The sequence below is a fragment of the Hemicordylus capensis genome, chromosome 1 (assembly GCF_027244095.1).
Source record: "Hemicordylus capensis ecotype Gifberg chromosome 1, rHemCap1.1.pri, whole genome shotgun sequence".
Taxonomy (NCBI): Eukaryota; Metazoa; Chordata; class Lepidosauria; order Squamata; family Cordylidae; genus Hemicordylus; species Hemicordylus capensis.
The window spans coordinates 274,867,749-274,881,094 of record NC_069657.1 but is presented as its reverse complement, the minus strand read 5'-3'; the positions used below and the strand labels follow the sequence as shown (position 1 = coordinate 274,881,094).

At 42.6% G+C, this 13,346-nt stretch overlaps 1 protein-coding gene across 3 annotated transcripts in view; it reads left to right on the top strand.

Moving 5' to 3' along the window:
- Positions 1 to 13,346, top strand: part of KCNS3 (potassium voltage-gated channel modifier subfamily S member 3) — an 82,830-nt gene that overhangs the window by 7,730 nt on the left and 61,754 nt on the right. Inside the window, exon 1 of one of the 3 annotated variants that reach the window (XM_053286991.1) lies at positions 11,931 to 12,021. The exons of 1 other annotated variant lie outside the window; for it this stretch is intronic. The gene's annotated coding sequence lies outside the window, so the exon portion shown is untranslated. Of the gene's footprint in view, positions 1 to 11,930; positions 12,022 to 12,057; positions 12,220 to 13,346 lie in introns of those variants that run through there. One more of the 3 variants, XM_053286987.1, reaches the window with a different exon arrangement.

Below are 13,346 nucleotides of genomic sequence, written 5' to 3'. Positions count from 1 at the left end.
ATCCATCTGATAATTTGGCCTGTGCGCAGCCCTAATACATATCCCTCTCATGGCCATGATATCTTTACATTCCAAAGTTCATTGTTAGTTGCATAACTATGATGTAAGGAAAGGCACACCGATGTGCCCTAGACAAGGTGAGCATATATGGGAATTCAACTTATGATTCACCAATGTAATTTTTTTATTATTTTACGTCTTACATATATATGATGCTGCAGCTTTGCAGTTTGGGAATATTTATGGATGGGCAAGTGATAGCAGGAATGGTTTATGCAACTCCATTTGGTTCACCGACTGTGAAGAATCAGTTCTAGCCCTAGTCATTCATGCCTTAGTTACTTCCAGGTTGGATGACTGTATTGCATTCTGCTTGGGGCTTCATGTATAGAGACTTTACTTGGTTCAGAATGGGTCAGCTACACCTTTCTCTGGAGTCAGCAGGATAAACCTGCTCACATAGGCCAATATATATAATATATTTTTAAATAAATATAATATAATAATAAAATAATAAAAAATATTTTTAATCAGATTTATTTATATATATTTTTGGCTCATTGTTTTGATGTGTCTTTTTTATAACCTGGTTTTTAAATTTTATTGTGAGCTGCCTTGGGATTTTCTTAATAAAAGGTGGGGTATAAATTCAACAATAAAATAAATAAGTGTAGGCTAATGTGTTTCCACCTTCATTGGTTTCCAGTTTTCTGGGCTCAATCTGAGGTGCTAGCTTTGGCCTTTAACACTCTCAATGACCAGTGGGACAAGAATGGCCTTGTCCTAGGAATCACTTTGCTCCATATGAACCTGTTGGGAACCTGCAGTTTTTGAGGCCCTCCTTGTTGTCCCATTGCCAGCCGTAGCACAGTTGGTGAGGAGAAGAGGGAGGATGTTTTCAGTTGTGGTGCTATCAAGTATCCTCCCAAGGCAGGTTTGTCCGGTCCCCTCTTTGCCTGCCTTTAAACAGGCTTTTGTTGTGTTTATTTTAAATACGGTAGGCTCTTTATTCCAGTGGATTGTTTAGCCAGAGCCTGTGATAACTTATTTTTAGTTACTTTCTGCTGAGAGTTGTGTGTGTTTGTGTTTGTTTAAAGAATGCTGTTTCTCTTGCTGCTTGTTTATTGGCTTTATTGTTGAGATTGTTTCAGTTAGGGATCGTTCACATGACCAAATAGAGGGGAGTGGGGGGCGGGGGAGGCAGTAACCTGCCTACATTCTCCCAGATGATCAGAGGCTCCATTTGCTTCTGCTGATCGCGCACCCAGAAGACCAGTGCAGCGGCAATCAGCAGAGCTTGGATCAGGAGGATGAAGTCCTCTATCCCAGAATGCAGTGCATAGGAAGCAGAGAGGCAGCCCATGCCCATGCATGAGGGCTCCTCCTCCATGCATGAGGGTGACCATAGAGTGCTGTGGCTTGCAAAACCAGGGGGCTCTCTCAGGCCTCCTGGTTTTGCAAGCCACAGCACTCTATGGTTACCAGCCCTGGGAACCACAAATGCTGCTGTGGGCACCCACATGACCACAAACAAAGGTAGGACAGAAGATGTGTCTGTCCTACCTAGGTTAAGATCAGGGTAGAAAAGCTGGGTAGTCCAGCTCGACAGCACTGGGTAGGAGAAGGTTCCGAGGCTCCAGATGAGCCTATGTATCCTGGTTAACCCGCTCCTACCCAGAAGAGGTTGACCGTGTGAATGACCTCACTGTTTTACTTAGTTGTTGATACATATTTTATTTGTAGACTGACTTGAATATGATTTGTCATAGAAAGGCAGGGTATTACTGTCAAAATAAAATAAAGATCCTGCCTTTCCTTCAAGGGACTCATAGTTCTCCCTTCATTGTTGTCATAATAATCTTGTGAGGTAGGTTATGCTGGGGCGAGATATTGAAGGTCACCCAGTGAGCTTCATGGCTGAGTAAGGATTTGAACCTGCCTCTCTTCAGGCCTGGTCTAACATCCCAACCATTACATCACACTGGCTGTCACTACCCCAGGCCTCAAAATATTGTTTTTGGCTTTTAGAATGAGCACAAAAATTTAGGTGCCAGAGTGCCCTCTGCTCCATGTGCGGGGTGGACTTGCCACTTGCCCCCAGCAACATCTTCATGAACTCCCCACCTTGCTTGTTTACTACTCTTTCTGGTCATGTCCTGTCATCAGGCCAGTGATGGACGAATGCAACCAGGAGAAGCAGTGAGCAAGTAAGTGGGAACAGGTTGCTCTCTCTTCCTCCTGGTTGTTTCCATGTTGCTCAGGAAGATGACAGAGTGATGCGACCAGGAGGAGGGAGCAACTTGCCCTGCCTTGCTTGCTGCCTCCTCTCCTGGTCTCAAATGTCCATTGCTTGGCTCAGGTGCCATGCTTAAATTTCCAGCTGCCATGGTGAGCTGGCATCTGAGAATTAATGCGTTTTGTACTATGTGGAAAGATTTGGAAATCTGTGTACAGTTTTTCCACTGTGGAGGTAAGAATGTTCATATTAGCTTTTACTATAGCAAACGCTATATTTGGTTATGATCACAAAAACAACAGCATCAAGAAGACCTGCAGTTCAGTACTGATGTGTACCTCTGCCTCCCCCAGAAGGAGGGGGAGAAGGAGCTTCCACCACTTTTGGCTCAACACACAATACCTTCAGACCAGTGGAGCATTCCCAGTTGTCTCCTTTCCCCTCTGTTCCCTCATCAGTGGCAGAAGTGGAGCTACCTCTCCCCCTCAGGAAGTCCTGCTTGTGGAGTTCCTTCTACATTTCCACATCTCAGGGTGGGGTGACTAGTAGCAATAACCCCTGTGCTCGCAACTTAGGAGAGGAGAGCTGGTCTTGTGGTAGCAAGCATGACTTGTCCCCATAGCTAAGCAGGGTCTGCCCTGGTTGCATCTGAATGGGAGACTTGATGTGTGAGCACTGCAAGATAGTCCCCTCAGGGGACGAAGCCACTCTGGGAAGAGCAGAAGGTTTCAAGTTCCCTCCTTGACCTCTCCAAGATAGGGCTGAGAGAGATTCTTGCCTGCAACCTTGGAGAAGCCCCTGCCAGTCTGTGAAGACAATACAGAGCTAGATAGACCAATGGTCTGACTCGGTATATGGCAGTTTCCTATGTTCCTAACTTGCCCCTCCCTGAGCTGGAGGAGTACAAAGAGATGAAAAGAAGGGTCATTGTTGTTAATAACAGAGGGAATTTGCCCACCACCCCTTAATGCCATCTCAGAGTTACTCCCTGGGAAAGATCTGGGGTGTGTAACCCTCTTGAGAGTTATTTGGATCCCCTGGTCAGGGGAAGAGAGCTGGTCTTGCGGTAGCAAGCATGAATTGTCCCCTTTGCTCAGCAGGGTCCACCCTGGTTTGCATTTGGATGAGTGACTGCATGTGAGCACTGTCAGCTGTAGAATATTCCCCTGAGGCTGTGGCTTGGTGGTAGAGCATTTGCTTCCATGGAGACGGTCCCAGGTTCAATTCCTGGCATCTCTAGGTAGGACTAGGAGAGACTGCCAATGATCTGACTCAGTATAAGGCAGCTTCCTATGTTCCAGTTGGATATGTTGCATCTGTATCTTATATATATTTTCCCCTTGTTGACAGAAAACCCAAACAGATTTGAAAGAGGGACACATCCCAGTTGTTTCTGGGTTCTCTGTGCTGTGCACTATAATTTGTCTCAAGGCATCTGGAGTGTTATTGCTATAAATGTAAGATCTGTGCTTTGGGGTAAAACACACTATATTAATCTGGTTTGTAGTTTTTATTAGCTTCATTACATCTTGAGTGAAACTAAATAGTATTATAAATTGGGCTTGGACTATGGAAATGACAACTTTAATAATTGCTTCTTTTACTGCAATAAAATATATGGCAAGCAATAATTCTAGAATTCAGTTTTAGCTTCAAGATTTGTTTGTTTCTGCAGATAAACTGAAGGTGGTTATTGATTTTTATGAAGCTAATTACAGGGCAAAGCTTTCTGTTTTTTCTTTTCCTTTGCTCACAGATATCTAGGTGTCCTCAATATCATGCAGTCCTCAAACTGTACACTTGATTTGGAAGGCCTTCAAGACACACCTGTTTTCTCAAGCTTTTAATTAAAATTAATTTTAAACTGCATAACTGTTTTTATTCAGTGAAATTGTTTTTAATTGTTCTATGAGATTGTTTTAATTGTTTTTACTCTGTTTTATATTTGTTGTGTTCTAAATTGTGTACACCGCCTAGAGAAACACATATCAGGCAGTGTATAAATATGATCGATAAATAAATAAATAAATAAATAAATAAATAAAGATAAATAAGAGAGTACTGATGGCATTAAGACAGCAGTTGTGCAGAGCAGGTCCAAGCATATTTACTCAGACTTGCACCAGTTATATACAATTGTAATAAATATGTGGATATCTTTTTTAAAAACTCCCTTGAGTTTCTATATTACATTTACACCTAGTCTTAAAAAATTAACAGCATAGTAGCACCCAGTCTGTCTCCCATCTGTCTACTGAACAGTCCGAGCCTTGCTTAGCAATATTCATAATCATAATGCTTAAAACTTGTATAGTGCGTTTTTTTTTGTTAGCGTGCAAAGCATTTCCTATGCATTGACCTTACAACAACCCTGTAAGGTAAGCACTGTAAGCTGAGAGGGACTGGCTTGCTAAGGCCAGGTTCATGACAGAGGCAAGCGTCAAAGCAGAAAAAACCCTGAGTTGCAGTTCTGCCTTTTCATGCTGCCTGATCTCTCACCTAGCTGTTTTCTTAAAGCTGTTCTGTTAATTGCTGCTCTGGCTGTGCTTTTTGCAGTCTCACCTCTATGCACAGTGAGGACAGGAGTAGATCTTGGGCTTGTGTGTTCACTCTTGCCTGCCCATTTGCTGCACCACAGTCTGGTGCAGAATTATGTGTTAACTGATATCAGTAGCTTAGTGGGAGGACATCTGCTTTTTCATGCAGAAGATCCCAAGTTCAATTCTTGGCATCTCTAGGTAGGGCTGGGAGATACTGCTGCCTGGAACCTTGGAGAAGCCGCTGCCTGTCAGTGTGTGGTCCGATAAGGCAGCTCCCTGTCTTCCTTATCTGTCTTCTGATTGGTTTAGGAACATTTATTCTGCATTACATTGCAGCCCATGGGTAGAAAAACCTCTTGAACCAGCTCCTCCTGCATACACAATTGTTGGGGCGGGGGCGGAGGGATGGTTCTTCTACCCTTTTATTGGATTGTATCCAGGAATTTGCATTTAGGAAAAAACAAGCTCCAATCCCCTCTTCCCCTTGTGAATAATACATTTAAGTCCAAGACATACTTGAAATAACACAGAACCTCCACTTTAGAATATTGCCTTCTTTGTACAGGGATGGGCTGGAAGGAAGCCTGAAAGCCCATGGCCTGCTCCAGTCTCACCATGTGATCAGAAAAGGGTTGCCCAAATGCTCTTTTAGTAGGCTTAGTGAGGCGATCATCCACAGTCACCACTGATGGCTCCTTTGAAGGAACCATCGAGGTCTTCCAAATGTCTAGAATGCAAGTCATCCTTATCTGCCAAGCGACCGTAAATAAACATGACTTGACTTCTGAGACCAGGGTTCTGCCACGGAGAGAGCATGTGTCAAGCTGGGTGTGGGATGGGGAGACAGGTTTAAGCTTATGATATTTAGCTTTGACACTTGTTAGCACGAAGAGTGCACTCATTGTGGCTTTGCAGAGACTGAAGCTGCTTTTGGACCAGTCCTGTCTGTGTGCTTGCCTTGCTCCTCCAAACATAACCTGCAAATAAGCCAGTATTACAAAAAGTACTACAGATCTAAAGCACTTTCTCTTTGGGATGTGACCAGGTGTTCCAGGGGGAACTTTGTAGGATACTGACTCTACAGACCTCTCTCTGGAGCATATGAACATTTGGTCACATTGAGAGCATTCAACAGTGGGTTGGTTGAGACACAGCATCCAGCAGTTGCATGCAGTAACTGTAGGATAGATTGCAAACCATGGTTTGTGCAGTTTCCCTCTTCTCCTGCCTTACATGAGAATTCTTAGGAGCTCTCTGAGGCCTTCTAGCCCATGGTTTGTTGGTTCTGTGGCAAGAAACAGATCAGTTTGCCTAAACTGTGATTTGCAAATCTACTTTAAATCAGGGGTTGAGAACCTGGTTTGGTAACAACTGTCAGACCATTGTTTGTTGAATAGTTTTAGTTCAGACTTCATGACAAACCAGAGTTTGTCTTTGCAAACTCCAATTTGGCATGTTGTGAACCATCTGAATGGCTGATGTCCTGACTAATAAAGCTCCACTGCAACGGGAGAAGTGCTGGTGCTTCTGAAAAGTTCAACTAACTCAGTTCCATTGATGGCTCAGTGGTGGGGGCAAATTTCAACAGCCTCTCCTTTCCCAGTAAGTGTTTTGTGCCACCTAAAAATATGTCCCTGAGAGTTGCACAACCCACAAGGACATATTTTGGGGTGACAGAGAGAGCTTCCAGAGGGAGAGGAAGATGCTTATATCCCCCCTCCATGTGCATGTCACTGCATGCATGGTGCTCAGTGCAGCAGTAGCCTGGAACTCTTCAGATGCACTGGTGCTACAGTGGTGCTTTTCCTGTTGCAGCAGTGTTCTATTAGTCAGGATACTGACCAGTTTGTATTTGAAAATAGCAGCTGTAGTACAAGTGGTCCTCATTATCTGCAGACACGTGGATCGTGGTTTTGTGTATCCGGGGTTGGGTCTTAGAGACCCAATTTCTTTATCTGCTGGCAGAAAAATAGGAATTTGCCTATCCGTGGTTTTGAGTGGCCGGAAATGACCCGGGAATTATTTCCAGTGTCATTTCTGGCTGTCATTTTACAGTGGAAAGGCATTTTATGGCTCTTTTAAGAAACTGGTGAAAATTTAACTGTTTGGGGGGCATTGCTGAAGAGCTGGAGACTTCTGCCTCCCTTGCTTTTGGGGGGCCCTTTTTGTGTTAGGAAGCGAATGCCTAGATTCCCATGTGGTAAGGTATTGTTATTCACAGTTTCCGTATTCTTGCCTATAGGCGAGAATGGAACCTCCACGAATAATGAGGGCCACCTGTACATTATTTCTCTCTCTATTTCTCTAAGATCTATCCGTCGCTAATCCCATGTGTGGCAGCTCTTGCGAGAGTTCACGAGCAAGCTGCCAGCAGGGGGAGAGAGAAGTGGCGGCGCAGGCAAGTGAGGCAGGAAACAAAACGGCAGTGGCAGGGGTGGGTGGTGGGTGGGGAAAGAAATAGCAGTGGGCAGGCAGGGGAAACAAGAGGCACAGATGCTCTGTGCCCGGCCCAGCAAGTTTGATATATTTTTTCATAAACAAGCTTCGATTGGAGATAATGTGAAAGCATACTGAGCATTCCTTGGGGCTGAAAATTTGTCACTTGCTATTGTTGGCTCAATAAAGTCATCACGTCTTCTCTCTTCGTAGCATATTAAAATCAATCCAAGTACGATGAGTGTTGCAGAACTAACCAAAGTGAATATTGCTTGACATCCAGTGAGTGCAAAAGCATTGTAGAATGGAGAAGCCTATTTAGTATTTCGCTACAGTGCTTCTCGTGTAGCATTTCATCATTTATGTCAAAATGCAACACCTCATTAAAGTGTAATAACTGGGACACTTAAATCTTGTGACAGATTATGCTTAAGTCTTACACAACTTCTGACTATCAAGGATCTTGATAAAGATAAAGGACTCCATAAAAGACTCAATTATATTTACTTCAATAAGAAGACCCTTTGGATCAGTGGATCACTGATACCAAAGGAACAGTAACATTGTGAACAATGGTAAATGTAGTAGTTAGACTTGAATGCTCTGCAGGCATGGATTTGCTGCAGCGTGTGCACTTTATTATGATAGCTATGTCTGGCAAGCATGATTAATAAAAGCTTAATCGCAAACATGCGAAAAAAGAAATGCTTGCATCTTTGAATGACAAAGCTTAATATAGAAGCTTGTGCTTCTTCTGGGCCCTGGTGTAGCGCCTGGTGCCTGGGCCTGTAGGAGGGCTTTCTCTGTGGCCACCTCTCTTCTTTGGAACATCCCCCCCCCACACACACACAATTTGTTTGGGCACCTCCTTGGTGGCTTTTAATACCCTTCTTAAGACCTACCTTTTTTGCCCTTTAATTTTTTTAAAGAATTGTTGTTAGGGTTATTGTTCACTGCCTAGAGTCTTTGGAGGAGGAGGTATACAATAATTTTAAAATACATAAATAATAAATAATATAAAAAGGGCGAGGAGTGGTCTCAGCTTCTTTCAGTAAAGAAACTTATTTTTCAAGTCACTCAACTTCTTTTTAAAGATGCTGAAATCCATCAATTCAAAAGTTGCTTGGCTTGAACTCAGCTCCATATTTTTAAGGGTGATCAAAAATCTGTTAAATAATAAGAAAGAAAGAAAGAAAGCCACCTAATGGCGCAGCAGGGAAGTAACTTGCCTAGGGAGCAAGAGGTTGCCAGTTCGAATCCCCACCGGTATGTTTCCCAGACTATAGGAAACACCTGTATCAAGCAGCAGCGATATAGGAAGATGCTGAAAGGCATCATCTCACACTGTGCGGGAGATGGCAATGGCAAACCGCTCCTGTATTCTACCAAAGTCAACCACAGGGATCTGTGGTCACCGACTCGACAGCACAACTTTACTCTGTGTGTGTGTGTGTGGGGGGTCCCTTCAGGGTACCGCTGTCTGCCACCGGTCAGGGTATAGCTTTTGCCACTGGTCAGGGTATAGCTTTTGCTCAGATTACTGTCTAGAGGCCTGGTCCTGAGTCCTCTCTTTGGTCTTTGTTACTTCACAAGACCTCAGGATCAACGGTGCCACTTCAAGCTGAGTCACAGAGCTGTTGCCAGATTAAGCTTGGGTTGGCTTCTGGCCCCTTGTTATCAGCAGTCTGTTCATTAAGTATCTCCTGACAGGTGGTGCAGTTCTTGTGAGATCTCAGAAGGCCCCGAGATCTCACCTGGCCTCCATGAGATCCCTCGGGTCCTCTCCGAAGTCTCATAAGAGGATGCCATCCAGCTGTGTTTTGCCTGCAAATTCCTTGCAGGGCCAGTCTTCATTGGATTGGGCAGGGCGGCCCATGGGATCAGAGCTCACTGGCGTGGCTGTTGGTCTCCTCCACGGCACAGGAGCCGCCTGATCCTCGTGGAGCCTGATGCCCTTTGGTTTCCCAACAATATACTAGGCCTAATTCTTCCAAGTTAGACACTTCTAGCACTATTGGATTTCAATGGGAGTGATTTAAGTAAGTGCTTAACCGCTCAAACTTATCAATATTTACTTGGAAGTTAGTCCCACTGGGTGCAAAAGAAGCTTATTTCTAAGTAAACACATGTTGTATTGGGCTTCAAGTCTTCCATAGAACTCAGGGTATTTTAAATGCTTGACTTTGGATGGATTGGGCCCAGTCTCTTAAAGTGTTTGCTTTTTGTGTGATTTGTACTTATGATCTGGTCTTATTTTGAATGCTGCTATTTCAAGAAGGATGAGACGACCTTAAAAGAAGTAATGCAAACCTGAGCCATATCTGTTACATTAAATGTATATGCTGCACATCAAACATCTTTAATATTAGTGGTCTCTGGCTATATCTTCTTCCTGCTAATAGGCATTAACTGTATAACAGACCTTTGCCTGCATACATTTCCAAGTGTGACCCATCTACCTTCAGAACAAACAAATGCCTCTAGGCTGATATGGAATTGACTGGAGCACTGGGCCGGCTGTGCTTATTCAGCACATCCAAAACTGCTTTTGTGGTTTCATTGTAAGCTATGGCTAGGAGGGATGTGCACAAATCGATTTTTAAAATTTGGTTTGTGCCCAAAACAAATCACCCCTGATTTATTTTGTGTCCAAATCTACCCCCCGCAATCACCCCAGATTCAATTTGTATTTGCTTCAATTTGATTCTGATTTGGACTGATTTGGACCACTTAACAAGGTCCTAGGGGCACCAGATTTGCATGGTTGGTAGGTCTCCATGGGTGCCACCTACCATCCAAATTTCAAGGCAGTGGGACACACGCTTGATTTTTAATGGTTTTTTTTTTTAGTTTTTACTTATTTTGAACATTTCCACCATAGGAAACAGTGGGGATTAAAAGTTGCCATATCCTAACCCTAACACAGATCCCCAGCTTTCATTTTTTTTTAAACAAAAGCTAAGCTCTAGCCCTTGTAGAAGTGGAGTTATGGAGCAAAATGTGCGGTCATTAATTTTCAACCCCGGAGCATCTTCCTTATGAGGCAAGGCTACAACACCTGGTGTTTTTTAGTTTGGAAAAAAGACTGATGGGAGACATGATAAAGATAAAGAGTGCCCTCGAGTCGGTGTTGACTCCTGGCGACCACAGAGCCCTGTGGTTTTCTTTGGTAGAATACAGGAGGGGTTGACCTTTGCCATCTCCCATGCAGTATGAGATAATGCCTTTCAGCATCTTCCTATATTGCTGCTGCCCGATATAGGTGTTTCCCATAGTCTGGGAAACATAGTCTGGGAAACATAGTATGGGAAACATACAAGCGGGGATTCGAACCAGCAACCTCATGCTTGCTAGGCAAGTCATTTCCCCATTGCGCCATTAGGTGGCTCTCCTTGATGTGACTTACTCCTCAGTAAATATGCTTAGGATTGTAGCCTCAAGCTATTATATCCCTTGCTGTCAGGATCATTATGTAGCATGAAGTTGCATCGTTGTCATGGGTATTATCACCTTACAATTGTTGCTAGGGATAGCAAAACAACCTTTTTGCTATGCAAACAATCTCTTTGATGATGACACAATTTTGTGAACTTGTGTTTTGTGTGTGTGTGTGTCTCTTTCTTTCTTTCTTTCTTTCTTTCTTTCTTTCTTTCTTTCTTTCTTTCTTTCTTTCTTTCTTCTTAAAATGTGTGAATCTGGTGACTGTTGTAGTAATACAGCACTAGACTGTTCATCTAATAAAAAGAAAAGAAAGAAATTAAAAACCAGTAAGGCTTCCCCTTCCTTTTCTTCATTCACCAACCTTCAATTTCAAGAACCTTTATGTAAAACAGAATCCTTGCTGATCAGTGCTGGAGTGGTCATTCAGCCTCAGAATGATATACTGTATAAATAGTGAAGGTATTTATTTATTTACTTAATAATTAAAAAAAGAATTTATATCCCATCTTTCTTTAAAAAAAAAAGTTTAAGGAACCTAACAACAAATACCAATAATGTAACAAAAAAAGAGTATAAATCAATAAAAAACCAAAACAAAAATGGAAGGGAACACTTCAAACTATAAATACAAGCACTGGTTGACAGCCTGACTGACAAAGCACTTGCGTAATGAGCAAAGTTATGCTAGCACAAGAAGACTGCATAGTTGTGCTAAAAAAAACCCCAGGATCTGCACAATTGCTCAAAAGTGCCATTTAAAACAAACGAGAAGTCTCATGGTTGCACACTTGTGTGCAAGCATGCTTGGAGTAGCACAACACACTAATCTGGAACACAAGCTCCAGACATAGCACAAGTAGCTAGCGCTACAGCTTTGGACTAGTGAGACATCTGTCTGCAAGTGCTTAGTCAGGATGTTTGCCTGGTTAACAAAGATATCTATATAGATATATGAATGCAAAGGTTACAATATGGGTTAACAGAAAGAAAGGTCGTTCACATGACATGGGCTGCTTGGGTAAAATCTCTCCTACCCAAGCAGTCCATGCCATCTTGGGAGTCCAGGAGGCAGCCCAGATCCACTACCTGGGCAAAAAGTGAGTTGGACAGAAAATGAGTTTGCCCTACCTCACCTGTTGGTCACATTTCAGGGCTCTGAAAATGGGAGTGATGGCCATAGAGCCCCAACTACAGTGTGGCCAGGGTGAGAAGCCCTGCTGCATTGCAACAGGCTGCCTCTCTACTGTCTACATGGTGCATTGTGGGACATGGAAGGACTTCCTCCTCAGAATGCCACGTCGGGCCACTGCTGCCACACTGGTCATGTGGGTGGCAGTGCCCCAAAGAGGAACATATCATGTGGGGAAGGTAGGTAGGATCCTCCCTCCCCCCCCCCGCCCCAGCCTTGGCGGTTTTGTGAACGACCTTAAAGTGTTCCATAATAGAGGAGTGGTGACTACAAAGACTCTGTCATGAACATCTGCCTGTAGGAATCAACTTTTTAATCATCTGGGGAAAACCTGAGAATGTGCTTGCTATGCTCAGACTGTAAGGAGCTGTTAACATGTAAGTGTCAGATGAATCACTTGCAGATATTTCTTCTCTGACTGGGCTTTGAATAATGCTGTCACACATTCAATCAATTACAAAAGACTATGCAGAACAAATTCCACTTTATACTCCCTTTTCATTAATGCAAATGAGTTTTCTGGCTGAGGGCTTATGGATATAACAGATGAATATTGGAAACACTCTTGGGAAACTAATTAATAACAGATGGACTAGCATGTCTGGTGCCTTTGAACACCTAATAGAGAAACAGGGTGCTCCATAGATAAAGATGGGATTTTTTGTGGGGTGGGATTTGGTTAAAATTTGGTTAAAATATTTTTGCAGAAATCTACAAGATCTTTATTACTTTTGTAGAGGATCTAGCATTTGCAGATCTTGCATTTCCTCATATTCTAATTAAATATGTGATCCTCTAAGCTCATGATTGTAAACTCACTGCATTTCAGTTTGTGCCATATGAATATTTAGACCACAATGACTCAGGTTATTTTCTCCTATGCTTCTTCGATTCTGATTACACTTCTCTTCACTTTGCTCAGTCTGGTCATGTCAGGCCACGTCATGTCTTTAACAAGATTTAGGTCATGCCTTTAAAAGCTTCTGTTTGGTGTGAATGCACCTTATACAGACACAATGGCATGTTCCAATTTATGCTTATGCTTTTAAGCTGCAAACATGGGATCAACCTTACACTTTTTGGAGCTTGAAAAAGAATTAAAGCTAATGGGCCAGACATAAATGCAATCATCTGCCTTATATAGCCTACTCCCTAGTACATTTTTTCTCTATTTTACTGCTTACCAGTCCATTAACCTTCAGTTATGTAAACAAGTCTCTTTTTTTTCCTTTCGATCTATGGCTTTTTGTATTTCAGATTTCTCTAAGTCTTTTCATATTTTAAACTTTTTCATATTTAAAATATTTTATGTAGTTTTGTAGTGAACAGCCCTTCTGAATATTCCTTACAGTGAAGTATGATATCTAGAGATTCTTTAAAAATGGAAGTATTTCTGGTTACAAAAGAAAGGAAAGTGCATTAATATTCTCCACTTGAAAGTGGCAGTTAAAGGGCAAAAAATCCAACATTGTGATGTCTTGATTATGTAAAAAATGAATATTTT